This window comes from Polyodon spathula, chromosome 46, assembly GCF_017654505.1.
Source record: "Polyodon spathula isolate WHYD16114869_AA chromosome 46, ASM1765450v1, whole genome shotgun sequence".
Classification (NCBI taxonomy): domain Eukaryota; kingdom Metazoa; phylum Chordata; class Actinopteri; order Acipenseriformes; family Polyodontidae; genus Polyodon; species Polyodon spathula.
Window position 1 is genome coordinate 1,928,004 of NC_054579.1, and position 14,463 is coordinate 1,942,466.

General features: G+C 41.0%; 2 protein-coding genes across 5 annotated transcripts in view; both read right to left on the bottom strand.

Moving 5' to 3' along the window:
• tmem184ba (transmembrane protein 184ba) overlaps positions 1–9,109 on the bottom strand; it is a 51,649-nt gene extending 42,540 nt beyond the window's left edge. For all 3 annotated transcript variants that reach the window (XM_041237878.1, XM_041237877.1, XM_041237876.1), the window contains exon 1: positions 8,782–9,109. The gene's annotated coding sequence lies outside the window, so the exon portion shown is untranslated. The remainder of the gene's footprint in view (positions 1–8,781) is intronic.
• The window catches only part of pla2g6 (phospholipase A2, group VI (cytosolic, calcium-independent)), a 196,481-nt gene that overhangs the window by 156,433 nt on the left and 25,585 nt on the right, over positions 1–14,463 (bottom strand). The gene's annotated exons all lie outside the window — the stretch shown is intronic.

The window sequence follows — 14,463 nt, forward strand, 5'->3', positions numbered from 1 at the left end:
GACCTCTTAGACTCTCCATGAACTGCCAGCATGTTCTCTGGACCTCTCAGACTCTCAATGAATTGAATTGACAGCGTGTTCTCTGGACCTCTCAGACTCTCAATGAATTGAATTGACAGCGTGTTCTCTGGACCTCTCAGACTCTCAATGAATTGAATTGACAGCGTGTTCTCTGGACCTCTCAGACTCTCAATGAATTGAATTGACAGCGTGTTCTCTGGACCTCTCAGACTCTCAATGAATTGAATTGACAGCGTGTTCTCTGGACCTCTCAGACTCTCAATGAATTGAATTGACAGCGTGTTCTCTGGACCTCTCAGACTCTCAATGAATTGACAGCGTGTTCTCTGGACCTCTCAGACTCTCAATGAATTGACAGCGTGTTCTCTGGACCTCTCAGACTCTCAATGAATTGACAGCGTGTTCTCTGGACCTCTCAGACTCTCAATGAATTGACAGTCTTGTGGGTGGCCACAGGGGTCGCTGATGTCGCATGGATTCCTCTGCCGAGCTAAGCCCTCCCTACCCAGGCGGTGCTCGGCCAAGGAACCCCGGGTCATGGTTGGCTGTGACACAGCCTGGATTCGAACTTGCGATCTCCAGGTTATAGGGCACCTCCAGCACTCCACGCGGAGCGCCTTTACAAAATTACGCAATTACAAAATGTGTTTCTACCTTCATATCTTTCCTGAGCCAGTTTCTGGTCCCCTTCATTTTCTTTCAAAACAGAGCTGACAAATCCTGCGAATTGTTCATCCCCAATCCTATTTAAGTCACATTTCAGTTTTGCAGTCGCTTAATTCAACGTTGTGCTTTTGTTATTTTCCTCGTCAGTTTAACAGAAACGTCGCGGCTCTCTCTCTCTTGTTTTTTTAAGCATAAAAATGAAAACCCCTTGCGGCGCGTACAGCAAGTCCTTCAGACGCCTGCAGTTCACCAAACACATCACAAAGCATTCTGGGATACGGGAGTTGGTATTACAGCGTCCACACTTCTGACAAACCGCACTGCCTAATTTAGAACCAGACCCGAGCCCCTGAGGTGGTCTCGAGTACAGTATAAACACTGTAGTGCGGACGTAAACCTTACTCACCACTTTTAAGCCGGTTTAAAAGGCATAGTTTAGACTGGACCTTTGTACGCATTACAGACTAACCCTGAGGAACTTTGAGCTGGATTAATCAGAACAGTTACGGTTCAAGGTCGGTTATGTAGTGTGGACAGGGCCCAAAACACGCTTCAACTAAACCCTGACTTGCACTGAATTCACTCATATTTAATAGGTTTGTTGATGCACTTTAACAGTGAATTTTGCACATCTTTTTAACAGTAGCTACATTCAGTATAGCGTATTTAATGTGCACTGTTCTGATAATTCTCAATGTTAGTTTTACTGTCATTGCCAAAGTTGGTCCCTAGATTCTTTAGACATGTTGCCAAATTCACATCTGCACCAAGAAACCAGTGTGTAAAACTAAATCTCATCTCGTTTCCCAGTATCAAACTGGGGCTGCATGCGTATCCATCTACAGTCTATACCAATCTGGAAAAACCATGCCTGGACCGTGTTTCTGTCATTTATGAGAGTAGAATTAATTCACAACACTGCAGAGATTCTGCCAAAATGAAACTTAGGAAATCAACATGGTTGATTTCAGATCACTTTCAAGTCAAACCCAGTGGAAGATGAACACCAGGCACAGTCTTAAACCGGAAGCGTTTGGTTTACAATAGCTTGTGTAAATGTTTGCAAATCTGTACACATGAAGCCCTACCCTGGATGCGTGCACTCAAACATTTACATTCGTTACTGAACACATTACGGGAGAGGTAAGCGGTTTGCTTCAGGAGGTTTTTGGGTTTTTTTTGGTAAACAGTAACTTTAATGTACCCGTTTTATTTCCCGTTGGCAACAGCAGATGAGATGTGATAATACTTCACTACAGAGCATGGTCACCCAGTGCTAAAATGGATGACAAGAAGTTCCTAAAACGAGCAAGTCTTGACATGTCTTCATAAAAAAAGAATTGTACCAAAATAACAAATTATTCTTCTGTTTTTTTTTTTTACTCCTCTGCACATTGTTAGAAAGTATTTTCAAACCAACAATAACCATTGTTTTCTTGTAGTCACCGTGTCCCATGTCAATCAAGATGCTCTACACGCTTGCTAGACAGACCTGACAGCAATCCATCTTACAATAACGCTGCATGGGCCGTTCCCTCAGTGACACAGACCACTGCGACATTCGGATTTGGTGGGATTTTTAATAGGAGCGTCTGAAGGAGTTGTACTAATTGTTTGTAGCATATGTAGGAGAAAGGTTTTGACTGACAGTACTCAAGCTATACCCGGGCAACATACAGGGAAGCAAAACAAGAAACTAGGTCAAGCAGATTCAATCTACTCAACTAATCCTTCAAGAGACTTCTGAACGAATTACACCACAGCACTGTACTTACGAGACTGCAAGATAAACGTCTAACTGCACAGTGTTTGGGACTATCAGATTTCACTGGAACAGGCATCTGACAAGACCGTGTGTTTAGTTTGCTTTATTATACAAGTCACAAATCCACTTACTTGTTTATTTATGTACATTTATATAGTGCCTTTCATCACAAGGACCTCAAGGCATTTTACAACATTATACAAAATTTAAACGGCAAAGAATTTTTATAAATCAGTTCAAAACACAGTCTAAAAACGACACAGTGCTAAAATTATAGTTTAAAAAAAAGCTATTTTATAAAACTCCTGCTTTAAATAGAGAGAGTCCTATGGCGTGAGATTACTGCCAAAAATATGAGCGTGCAGAAACAATTTGCAGCTGTAAAATGCGCTTGAGGTTTATTTTAGCCTTATGATTCTCTTTCTACTCTTACAAATCTCTTCTCGGCTCGCTCTCGAACTTTGACAGTAGTTTCTTGCTTAAAAAAATCTACAAATGTGTAGCTCAGCCAGGCAGCTTAGATGACTGTCGGCACGATCGATGAGCATTTCAACTCAAACATGGCAGCTGCTGCTCCATAGCCAGAGGTACAATTGGATTGGATCACTGGATATGGTTTGTGTTCCGGAAGTGTGCATAACGACATTCGGTTGTAGTTTTGACACGTGTATGTACGTTGGTGCAAAAGGTTAAGTTAAGCATGACAAAAGCGGGGGCAGGTCTGTGCTAGTGGTACTGTCACAAACATCACTTTTAAATTGGTTCATTAAGCCAGGCTGACACGTTATTATAAAAAGCGAATACTATGTAATGATTTACCGCTGTCTACAACGCTGCATTAGTGACACTTATTTATTTATCCATCCCAGGATTCACTAAGGCACCACGTGTTGGATATTAGTGATATCAGTGATAGTGGGCTCTATATACAAAACTATCGAAGCCAAAACGTCTTAATAAGGCAGGTTTAAGGAATGCTTGCGATGCACAAAACACTTCTTCACACTCTCCGACTATTAAAACAGATTAGTATGAAACACCGCAGTGTTCGATGATTGACACAACCCCGACTGTGTGGCTTCTTATCTCCACATTACCTCCAACTGGGAGTTTGAAGTGATGCACAAAAGCTTTAGTAATGTTTAAACATTTTTTTTTTCCAGTCAAAGTTTATCAACAGGTCTGGTCTGCCCTAAAGGCATATTAGCCTAGTGTTCACCATATGAACTGGCATATTGTCGCTGCAAGCATGGATTTGTGCGCTGGTGTTGATATTGTCGCTGTAAGCATGTTGATATTGTCACTAAGCATGGATTTGTGCGCTGGTGTTGATATTGTCGCTGTAAGCATGGATTTGTGCGCTGGTGTTGATATTGTCACTAAGCATGGATTTGTGCGCTGGTGTTGATAGTCATTTTGTGCGCTGGTGTTGATATTGTCACTGTAAGCATGGATTTGTGCGCTGGTGTTGATATTGTCACTGTAAGCATGGATTTGTGCGCTGGTGTTGATATTGTCACTGTAAGCATGGATTTGTGCGCTGGTGTTGATATTGTCACTGTAAGCATGGATTTGTGCGCTGGTGTTGATATTGTCACTAAGCATGGATTTGCATGGCATTTGTGCGCTGGTGTTGATATTGTCACTGTAAGCATGGATTTGTGCGCTGGTGTTGATATTGTCACTGTAAGCATGGATTTGTGCGCTGGTGTTGATATTGTCACTGTAAGCATGGATTTGTGCGCTGGTGTTGAAGTCATGGATTTGTGCGCTGGTGTTGATATTGTCATATTGTCTGTAAGCATGGATTTGTGCGCTGGTGTTGATATTGTCACTGTAAGCATGGATTTGTGCGCTGGTGTTGATATTGTCACTGTAAGCATGGATTTGTGCGCTGGTGTTGATATTGTCACTGTAAGCATGGATTTGTGCGCTGGTGTTGATATTGTCACTGTAAGCATGGATTTGTGCGCTGGTGTTGATATTGTCACTGGCATGGATTTGTGCGCTGGTGTTGATATTGTCACTGTAAGCATGGATTTGTGCGCTGGTGTTGATATTGTCACTGTAAGCATGGATTTGTGTCCTGGTGTTGATATTGTCACTGTAAGCATGGATTTGTGCGTTGCTGTTGATAGTCACTAAGCATGGATTTGTGTGCTGGTGTTGATATTGTCACTGTAAGCATGGATTGGCGAGTCTGCGGGGAGTGGGTGGGAGCAGCAGGGGGGGGGCCTGCGCGGGACTGAGAGGGGCAGCTGCAAGTTCGAGTGGTGAGCGGACGAATCCATTGAGAAGTGACAATTAGAGTGAAGGAGGGCCTGCGAGAGACGGTACGAGAACAAAGCCGGGGAGGGGAGTAGAAAGAGAGTCAGAGAGAGAGAGAGAGAGAGAGAGAGAGAGAGAGAGAGAGAGAGAGAGGAGTGCCTGAGAAGGAAAAGGTGGAAGTCAGTGAGTGAAAAAAAGATACATATAATATTTTTTTTTTAAAACAATACAGTGCCTAGACATACTCGCCTCTCATTAGACCTAAATAAACAACACCTGAAACTAAAGAACATAAGAAAGTTTACAAACGAGAGGAAGCCATTCGGCCCATCTTGCTTGTTTGGTTGTTAGTAGCTTATTGATCCCAGAATCTCATCAAGCAGCTTCTTGAAGGATCCCAGGGTGTCAGCTTCAACAACATTACTGGGGAGTTGATTCAAGACCCTCACAATTCCCTGGGTAAAAAAGTGCCTCCTATTTTCTGTTCTGAATGCCCCTTTGTCTAATCTCCATTTGTGACTCCTGGTCCTTGTTTCTTTTTTCAGGCTGAAAAAGTCCTTTGGGTCGACACTGTCAATACCTTTTAGAATTCTGAATGCTTGAATCAGATCACTGCGTAGTCATCTTTGTTTAAGACTGCTCAGCCAATTGGGTGCAGCCTCCTGGGAACTCAGACTCGAACCGGCGATGTCCAGGCTATAGGGGGCATCCTGCACTCATGCAGAGTGCCTTTACAGGATGCACCACTCTGGAGCCCCCCTCTTTGCACTCTTTCTAGAGCAGCAATATTCTTTTTATAGCGAGGTGACCAGAACTGAACACAATATTCAAGATGAGGTCTTACTAATGCATTGTACAGTTTTAACATTACTTCCCTTGATTTAAATTCAACACCAAGCACCTTGTTGGCCTTTTTATAGCTTCCCCACATTGTCTAGATGAAGACATTTCGGAGTCAACAAAAACTCCTAGGTCTTTTTCACAGATTCCTTCAATTTCAGTATCTCCCATATGATATTTATAATGAAATAAAATCCCCCATATAGAATGGCTTCTCCTTTGCTGCATGCATTTCTAATGTCATTGTATAACAGATTATTTTGCTCGGTGCCTGAATCTGGCGGTCTACAGCATGCCCATAACAACTCTTCCTCGACTGACTTGGCAAATGGCAAAATCGTAGATGAAGAAAAAAAATAGCAAATATATTAAATGATTACTTTTCACAAGTTTTTACAAAGGAAGATACTGACAACATGCCCCACATGTCATCCAGTTCCTATCCAGTTTTAAATAACTTTAGCATAACTGAGGCAGAAGTGTTAAAGGGACTAGGAGCTCTTAAAATAAACAAATCCCCTGGGCCGGATGAGATCCTCCCAGTAGTACTCAAAGAAATGAAAGAAGTAATTTACAAACCGCTAACCAAGATCATGCAGCAGTCTCGACACAGGGGTGGTACTGACAGACTGGAAAATCGCAAACGTAATACCGATCCACAGAAAGGGAAACAAAACTGAACCAGGTAACTACAGACCAGTAAGCCTGACTTCTATTATATGCAAACTTATGGAAACTATAATAAGATCCAAAATGGAAAACTGCTTATATGGTAACAGTATCCTGGGAGACAGTCAACATGGTTTTAGGAAAGGGAGATCGTGCCTAACTAACTTGCTTGATTTTTTTGAGGATGCAACATCGATAATGGATAATTGCAAAGCATATGACATGGTTTATTTAGATTTCCAGAAAGCACAAAAGATTAATTCTCAAACTGAACGCAGTTGGGATTCAAGGAAACACATGTACATGGATTAGGGAGTGGTTAACATGTAGAAAACAGAAAGTACTGATTAGAGGAGAAACCTCAGAATGGAGTGTGGTAACCAGTGGAGTACCACAGGGATCAGTATTAGGTCCTCTGCTATTCCTAATTTACATTAATTATTTAGATTCTGGTATAGTAAGCAAACTTGTTAAATTTGCAGACGACACAAAAGTAGGAGGAGTGGCAAACACTGTTGCAGCAGCAAAGGTCATTCAAAATGATCTAGACAAGATTCAGAACTGGGCAGACACATGGCAAATGACATTTAATAGAGAAAAGTGTAAGGTACTGCACGCAGGAAATAAATGTACATTATAAATATCATATGGGAGATACTGAAATTGGAGAAGGAATCTATGAAAAAGACCTAGGAGTTTTTGTTGACTCAGAAATGTCTTCATCTAGACAATGTGGGGAAGCTATAAAAAAGGCCAACAAGATGCTCGGATACATTGTGAAAAGTGTTGAATTTAAATCAAGGGAAGTAATGTTAAAACTGTACAATGCACTTGTAAGACCTCATCTTGAATACTGTGTGCAGTTCTGGTCACCTCGCTATAAAAAAGATATTGCTGCTCTAGAAAGAGTGCAAAGAAGAGCGACCAGAATTATTCCAGGCTTAAAAGGCATGTCATATGCAGACAGGCTAAAAGAATTGAATCTGTTCAGTCTTGAACAAAGAAGACTAGGTGGCGACCTGATTCAAGCATTCAAAATTCTAAAAGATATTGACAGTGTCAACCCAAGGGACTTTTTCAGCCTGAAAAAAGAAACAAGGACCAGGGGTCACAAATGGAGATTAGACAAAGGGGCATTCAGAACAGAAAATAGGAGGCACTTTTTTTACACAGAGAATTGTGAGGGTCTGGAATCAACTCCCCAGTAATGTTGTTGAAGCTGACACCCTGGGATCCTTCAAGAAGCTGCTTGATGAGATTTTGGGATCAATAAGCTACTAACAACCAAACGAGCAAGATGGGCCGAATGGCCTCCTCTCGTTTGTAAACTTTATGTTCTTATGTTCTATAAGCATTCTTTCCAAACGCTACATCATAGTCTGTGTGGATAATGCAACTGTTTTTGTCTCCTTTCCTCGGAGGAACGCCATCTGTTATTTTAGGTGATTATGTTTGTGTAACCCTTCAAAGTTCCCACAGTGTTAAACAATTCGGTTTGCTAAAATGTTTACCACTACACTGAAACACCAGCATTGTTTTGGAGCCCAGTACCACCAGCACAGACCTTACCACACTTTTTGCATGCAGGTAACTGACCAGTAATAATTTAACAATACTTTTTGCACCTAGGTACGTACAGGTGTCAAAAACAAAACAGAAAGTCGTTATGCACCCTTCCAGAACACAAACCTCAGGCTGTGAAGACGATTGGAGAGGTTGTATTTTTTGCACTTTACAGTTATAAGTGGTGTTTCTGGCTCTCGTATTTTGACAGTAACCTCACTCCATAGATTCCCTGCTATTTTGACTGAAGATGGAACAGCAATCCGCAATATCGAGGCTTTGCAAGAGAAGGCCGTCCCTCACATCTGTATTCACTCTCGGGAAACCAGCAGCCCCGCATCCTGCCATCTGGGAGACTTGGATCTTAAGGGCTCTGCAATTCCTGTTAATAACTCGGTGCCAGTCCATTTAGGGCTTTATAAGTTAAAAGCAACATAAATAATTTCTAAAATGCACATATAATGAATCAATGAAAGAATAAAAAGCAGACAGAGACCAAACTTTTACTATGTCTGCCTGTAAATAGACAAACTGGATGACTGACAATGACATCCAAATGCGCAAAACTGAATTCAGGAAAAGTGGGTCTGCCCTCAAAGGAGTAGAACAATTATGGACTGCGCAGCTTTGTCTCAGAAGAAATGTTACGGGTCACGTCGTGTGATCACATCAGGAATTTGCACCAGACTGCACATCGCTGCTGTTATCGTTACAGGGTGTGAATGAATGCCCACTCTGCTGTGTCAAAGCGTGTAAATACATCGCTCAAATAAACTAATGCATAATTTAAAACTCGGATTTTCAAACGCTGCAGCGTTGCCAGGCGGGTCGCATTGTGCTTGCATGTCAGCGATGGAGAGGCATGTGGATTTAAAAGCAGCGCCTAGTACTTTATCTGCAGCTCTGATCACACGCTACCTGCATGCGTGATCACTGCTGTTTGTTCAGCTCGTACTCAACACTTACAAACACAACAGCGAGGAGCTTACCTTGGCAGATTAAAGAGCACCTCCTCTGCTTGCTTATAAATCATCCACTTGATGCAGACAGAAGCCAGCGGGGCAGAACTCCCTCTCTTATCTGGTTAAACACCCCCGTTCAACACGGCGACCACCCTCCCTAGAAACAACGGCTCCAAACCTCGCTAAAATCAGCTCCGAAGCCGGGTTTCGGACGCCATTTCCCAGGTTTAGTCGCTCGCTTGAAGAATGCAGGTATGTTAGGCAGCCTGGGAACACGAAATTCGCCGGGTTTGTATATTTTTTTTCTCTCCCCCTTTTTGTATCGCCCTCACATCAATCCGCTGCGACTTCAGAGAAGCAGCGCGCATGCGCAAACCTCAGCTCCCCCTCCGCCGGCGGGTGACGTAGCAGACCTTCCCTTTTAAAGAGGCAGCGAAGGGTGAAAGTTTGGGGTTTTTTTTATTTTTATTTTTCTATTTAAACGCAGAGTTGGCGCTCGATTATTATTATTTTTTTTTTTAAACGAGTGCAGTAACTGCGCCTTTCAGGTTTTGTACTGCTTGCTGCATTTTTTTTGTATGAGTTGAATTGAACCCACACCTCAATATTGCATATTTTTTGTTTTGCAGACTATGATTTTGTTTCATGTGAGCATGTTAATAACCACTATAAAAAAATAAATAAATAAACACACACACACACGTTGGTTTATATGAAAATATAAAATTAATTACATACTGTGTTTCATATATATATTTTTTTCTTTACAGCTTTAGATGTTCAAAGCAGCCTGACATTGCACAGACTAAAACATGGCCTGTACTCAGAGGTACTTTAAATGGCTCTTGAATACAGTTGATTTGTTACAGCATTGTCAGCAGCTCCTAAAGAAACACATTTCCAGTCCGTTTTCCCAGCTCAGTGCACAAGCACCTCTGTTTATCCAGAATGAAGCGCGACGGACCTGCACACCCACGTTGCTGCCTCTGCTCCTCTCAATAAACGGACTTGTTTCACTTGGGGTTACTTTGTCATTCTGGCACAAAGTAAATAACATTGAAGTAACACAATAAGCAATGACAAAGAAAGGGAGCGTCCTGTGTCTGCGCAGTGCGGTAATTGAGTGGGAGCTGTGTGGCTCATCTGTGTGCAGAGGGAGGGCCGGGCAGTCTGAGTGAAGGCTATAATGACCATATCATTTTTATGACCATTTTAAAACCATAACATTCACTACGCGGGGTGACGGTGGAACTAATATTAACCATTAAGAAATGAGCTTGTTGAGGGTTAATTGTGTTACAAAGACCCTGGCGAATTTGCCGTGCAATGCAACTGTTATAAAGACCCTGGTGAATTTGTCATGCAATGCAACTGTTATAAAGACCCTGGTGAATTTGTCATGCAATGCAACTGTTATAAAGACCCTGGCGAATTTGCCGTGCAATGCAACTGTTATAAAGACCCTGGTGAATTTGTCATGCAATGCAACTGTTATAAAGACCCTGGTGAATTTGTCATGCAATGCAACTGTTATAAAGACCCTGGCGAATTTGCCGTGCAATGCAGCTGCCACAGCACTCCTGTAACGCTACCCATAAAGTTCTCTTTTTTTATTGCGCTATGCTGCAAACGTCAGGTGATCTGGTCAGATAAGATGGGCCCTGCACAAGTAGAGGATGTTGAGGCTTACAGTGCAGGGATGGAAATAAGACAGTGTAACAGTTTGATCAATTGTTGGTTTTACTAGAAGTTTAATGAGACACTGAGCTTGTCCCTCTACACAACACACTGGGACTAATCAAACTGATATTAAAACCTGGAATGGGTGAACCTGCTGAGCATAGATAATCTTATTTCCACCCCTGCAGTTTAAAAGAAAGTGAATGGCAGCTTTTATTGCTCACATCAGTTCTTATTTCCAAACACAGAGGAAAAGATTTTAGATGTTGAATATCCTATGTCAGAGGGCCACAGTGCTTTGACCATTGGTTTATTTTTGGTCATGTAACACTTATTTGGCAATAGACTTCGTACACAGAAGATTCATGTCATTCCCCTTTGAACAGCTGTTTAACAGAAACCCCAAACTTTAGCGTCAGGAAACCAGAATAAACTATTATAAAACAATGTGCTGTACAACACCCAGGGAGCTTGAGTTTAAGGGTTTCCTGGTTTTGTAATTGGGATTGAAACACTGGTTTACTTTGCTTCATATGAAGGGCTGGTAGAAATGAAATGGACATGCTTCTTTTCTTGCTGAGTGTCTCTTAAACACTGTTTTAATTGATCTCAAAACCATTCAAGAGGCTCAGACTGAATGCTAGGCAGCGTTCAGGGTGGGATGGAGACAAGTTTAAGAGGTGTATAGATTTAATCCGTAACTACTAAACATGACCGAGTGAAAAGACGTTATGTACTTCAATGAAAAATATTTTGACATTAAAAAAAGACTTCTAGTTAAAACATTTGTCACTGAATTGAAGTTTCTTCTGGTATTTCCAGATACTAAAGCAGGTAGACATGCTTGACATAATGCAATCACAATGTACACGCCTCCCTGGAAACAATGCAATCACAATGTACACAATCATTCTTTTGAGAACACAAGTCTTATTTAAAAGACATTACTGGTTACTTTTTTTACTTCGATTTTAAATAGTTGTGGACCACTTATTGAATTAGTTTCCTTGACTAGTTTGCCAATTCCTGACAAGACAGTATTGAATTTGGATTTCATTCACTTAGATTAGCAGTGTAAGGATTTCATTCACTTAGATTAGCAGTCTAAGGATACACTCACACTGATATGCTGTGCATCACAATACATGCGATGGCCCCGCTGAGCTACTTGAATGGATATAGAAGTCCAAATGGCCATTTAATGACAATTGTGGAAGTCAGAAATGAAATGAGTTAAGGGGAGTATGTGTTCAGACCAGTCACAAAACACACGTATGTATTCAAGAACCACTCTGTGAAATACAACGAACTACACCGTGCTTTTAGTCTTGTATCTTGATACAGATCATACATAGCTTTGTAAAGTAAGTATTCATCGATATACAACACATTCTTACACACCGAACCTATACAGACAGAAAAAAAATAAATCACAGCAAGTTTCAAAGCAAAAAATCAGAACTGGTGTGGGTTTAATTTTTTTATTACTTCATAAAATATACACAAATACTGTTGTAAATAAAGTTAAATAGTGTTAAACAAAAGAACTGTACAATATTCACCACGCAATACACAGGGTGTGTGTCCTGGCTGGGAAAGGATGAGTCACTCAGTCAAACGAGATCATTAAACAAAAACAACTAAAAACATGATGCTAAAAATAACGTTCAGGTTCAAATGCAATGCAGACCCAGCAGAATCTGACACTGCCAATATAATATGGACTACATTGAATAAATATACTCCACCCCACTCACCTCTTTGTTTTCTGCAGGCTAGAGGGTTTGGTGGTTTCCTGTACACAGCAGGCAATGCACAATGGAGTTCTGGTGTTTGCTACTTGCCTTGTCATTGTGAAGCTGAATTTTCTTCAATTTAACACTAAATGGGGTCAACAAGTGTGCCAAAACACCTGCAAAATTTTAGAGAAGGTTCATGCTGGTTCTTTCATTCACTGCAGGGATCACTGTTCCAATTAGCACTAATCTTAGCCACCTTTAACAGCAGGTATTCCAGTGGCAATCGAGGACTGTGGAACCAGGCACTAACTTCTAAACAACCAGTCACTTCCAGTGGCGTTCAATTGATCTAAATTCAACAAAATAAAATGCAAAAAAAAAAAAAAATTAAAAAAAGTGTGTTTTGGTGTGTCAGTTTGAATTGCATGGGTGTGTATGAAATGGGAACATGGTTGGCTATCCACTCAGTTTGAACTGCCTGGGTGTGTATGAAATGGGAGTTGGATATCCATTGTGCAGAGTTCATGTCACACCTGCCAATCAGTCAGAGCCTATATGATATGTGGAGAAGCCCTATAGCAGAGTCGTAGTGCATAACAGTACTGCACTGCATCAAATCATTTATACCGAGCCTCACGGATTATTATACACTAATGCTGAATCTACACATACTAAAGACTCACTAAATTCAATGGCAACAGTTTCCACAAGAAGTTGGATACAAAATAAAACTGGTAGACTGATGACTTAAATAAAAACCTGTGTTAACAGAGTAATCTGATAGATATCTATACAGCTATAAATATATGAAGTACAAAATTGGAGTGGTTTTATTACTCATGTTTCTGGTCACTTAAATAAAGAAAAAAAAGTCAAGGTTTTAAAAACTTAGTTTGAGTGGAAAACAAGGTGGTTCAAAAAATACAAAACACAATACCAGCAACAGTATGACAGCATCCCGCTCCCCAAATAAACTCGGGTTTCTGTTATTCTTTACCCCCCCAGGAACATCTTAAAACAACCAATCACGTTTGGCTTACACAAAAAAAAAAAAAAAAAAAAAAAAAAACACTTCTATTTACACTGAAAAAAAAAAAAAAAAAAAATCACCCTTAAACCCCCCCCCCCCCCCCCCAAAAAAAAAAGGATTCAAATAGTTAATTATAAACAACAACACGACAGGGTAAATAAATAGGAATCCGTGGGGTAAATAGAAAAAAGTCAGTGCGGCAAATTTCAAGGTCACTGTTTTACATTTAAAAATGTTCTCTTGTTTTTTTGCCCCCTCTCCCTCGATCGCTGACAATCCTGTTGCACCGAGATTCAGGCCTTTAAAACAAAGACGTTTGCTACATTGAAATACAAGCCACTAAACTAACAGCTGATTGACACGGGCGATGTCAAGTGTATCAGTCAGGTATTGCACAGAAGGTTAAGGTGCCGCTGCATCTACAGATGGGTTCCTGGTATTGAAAAGTGCAACACTGCGGTGTCACAAGTTTGAGCTCAAATCTGCCTCTGGCTTTAGCACCAAGATCAAAGAAAATGAAAAACAACTAAGAAAAAAGGGTAAAATGATTCAAACAAAAAAGGTTGGGTGTTTTTTTGAGTTTGTTTCTTTAAGAGAGAAGGTCCCTTTATTGTGATGTAATGAACTTTAAACAGCTTGGGACTTACAGTTTCCAATATATTTGTTAAAATGTCGTAGTCTAACACCATGAATTTTGCCCTCCTATAATGTAGCAACTGTCTAACGGGAAACACGGAGCATGGGACCCACAATACCAATCCTTTATTTTCCTTAAAAGCGGCAACATTTGGAGGGGTGGGCTGTTTTTTTCCCCCATCAAATGCTGTGTTAATGCAGTGCTAAGAATAGAGAGCTTCTCAAATGCTGTGTTAATGCAGTGCTGAGAATGGAGAGCTTCTCAAATGCTGTGTTAATGCAGTGCTGAGAATGGAGAGCTTCTCAAATGCTGTGTTAATGCAGTGCTGAGAATGGAGAGCTTCTCAAATGCTGTGTTAATGCAGTGCTGAGAATGGAGAGCTTCTCAAATGCTGTGTTAATGCAGTGCTGAGAATGGAGAGCTTCTCAAATGCTGTGTTAATGCAGTGCTGAGAATGGAGAGCTTCTCAAATGCTGTGTTAATGCAGTGCTGAGAATGGAGAGCTTCTCAAATGCTGTGTTAATGCAGTGCTGAGAATGGAGAGCTTCTCAAATGCTGTGTTAATGCAGTGCTGAGAGATTCTCAAATGCTGTGTTAATGCAGTGCTTCTTCTCAAATGCTGT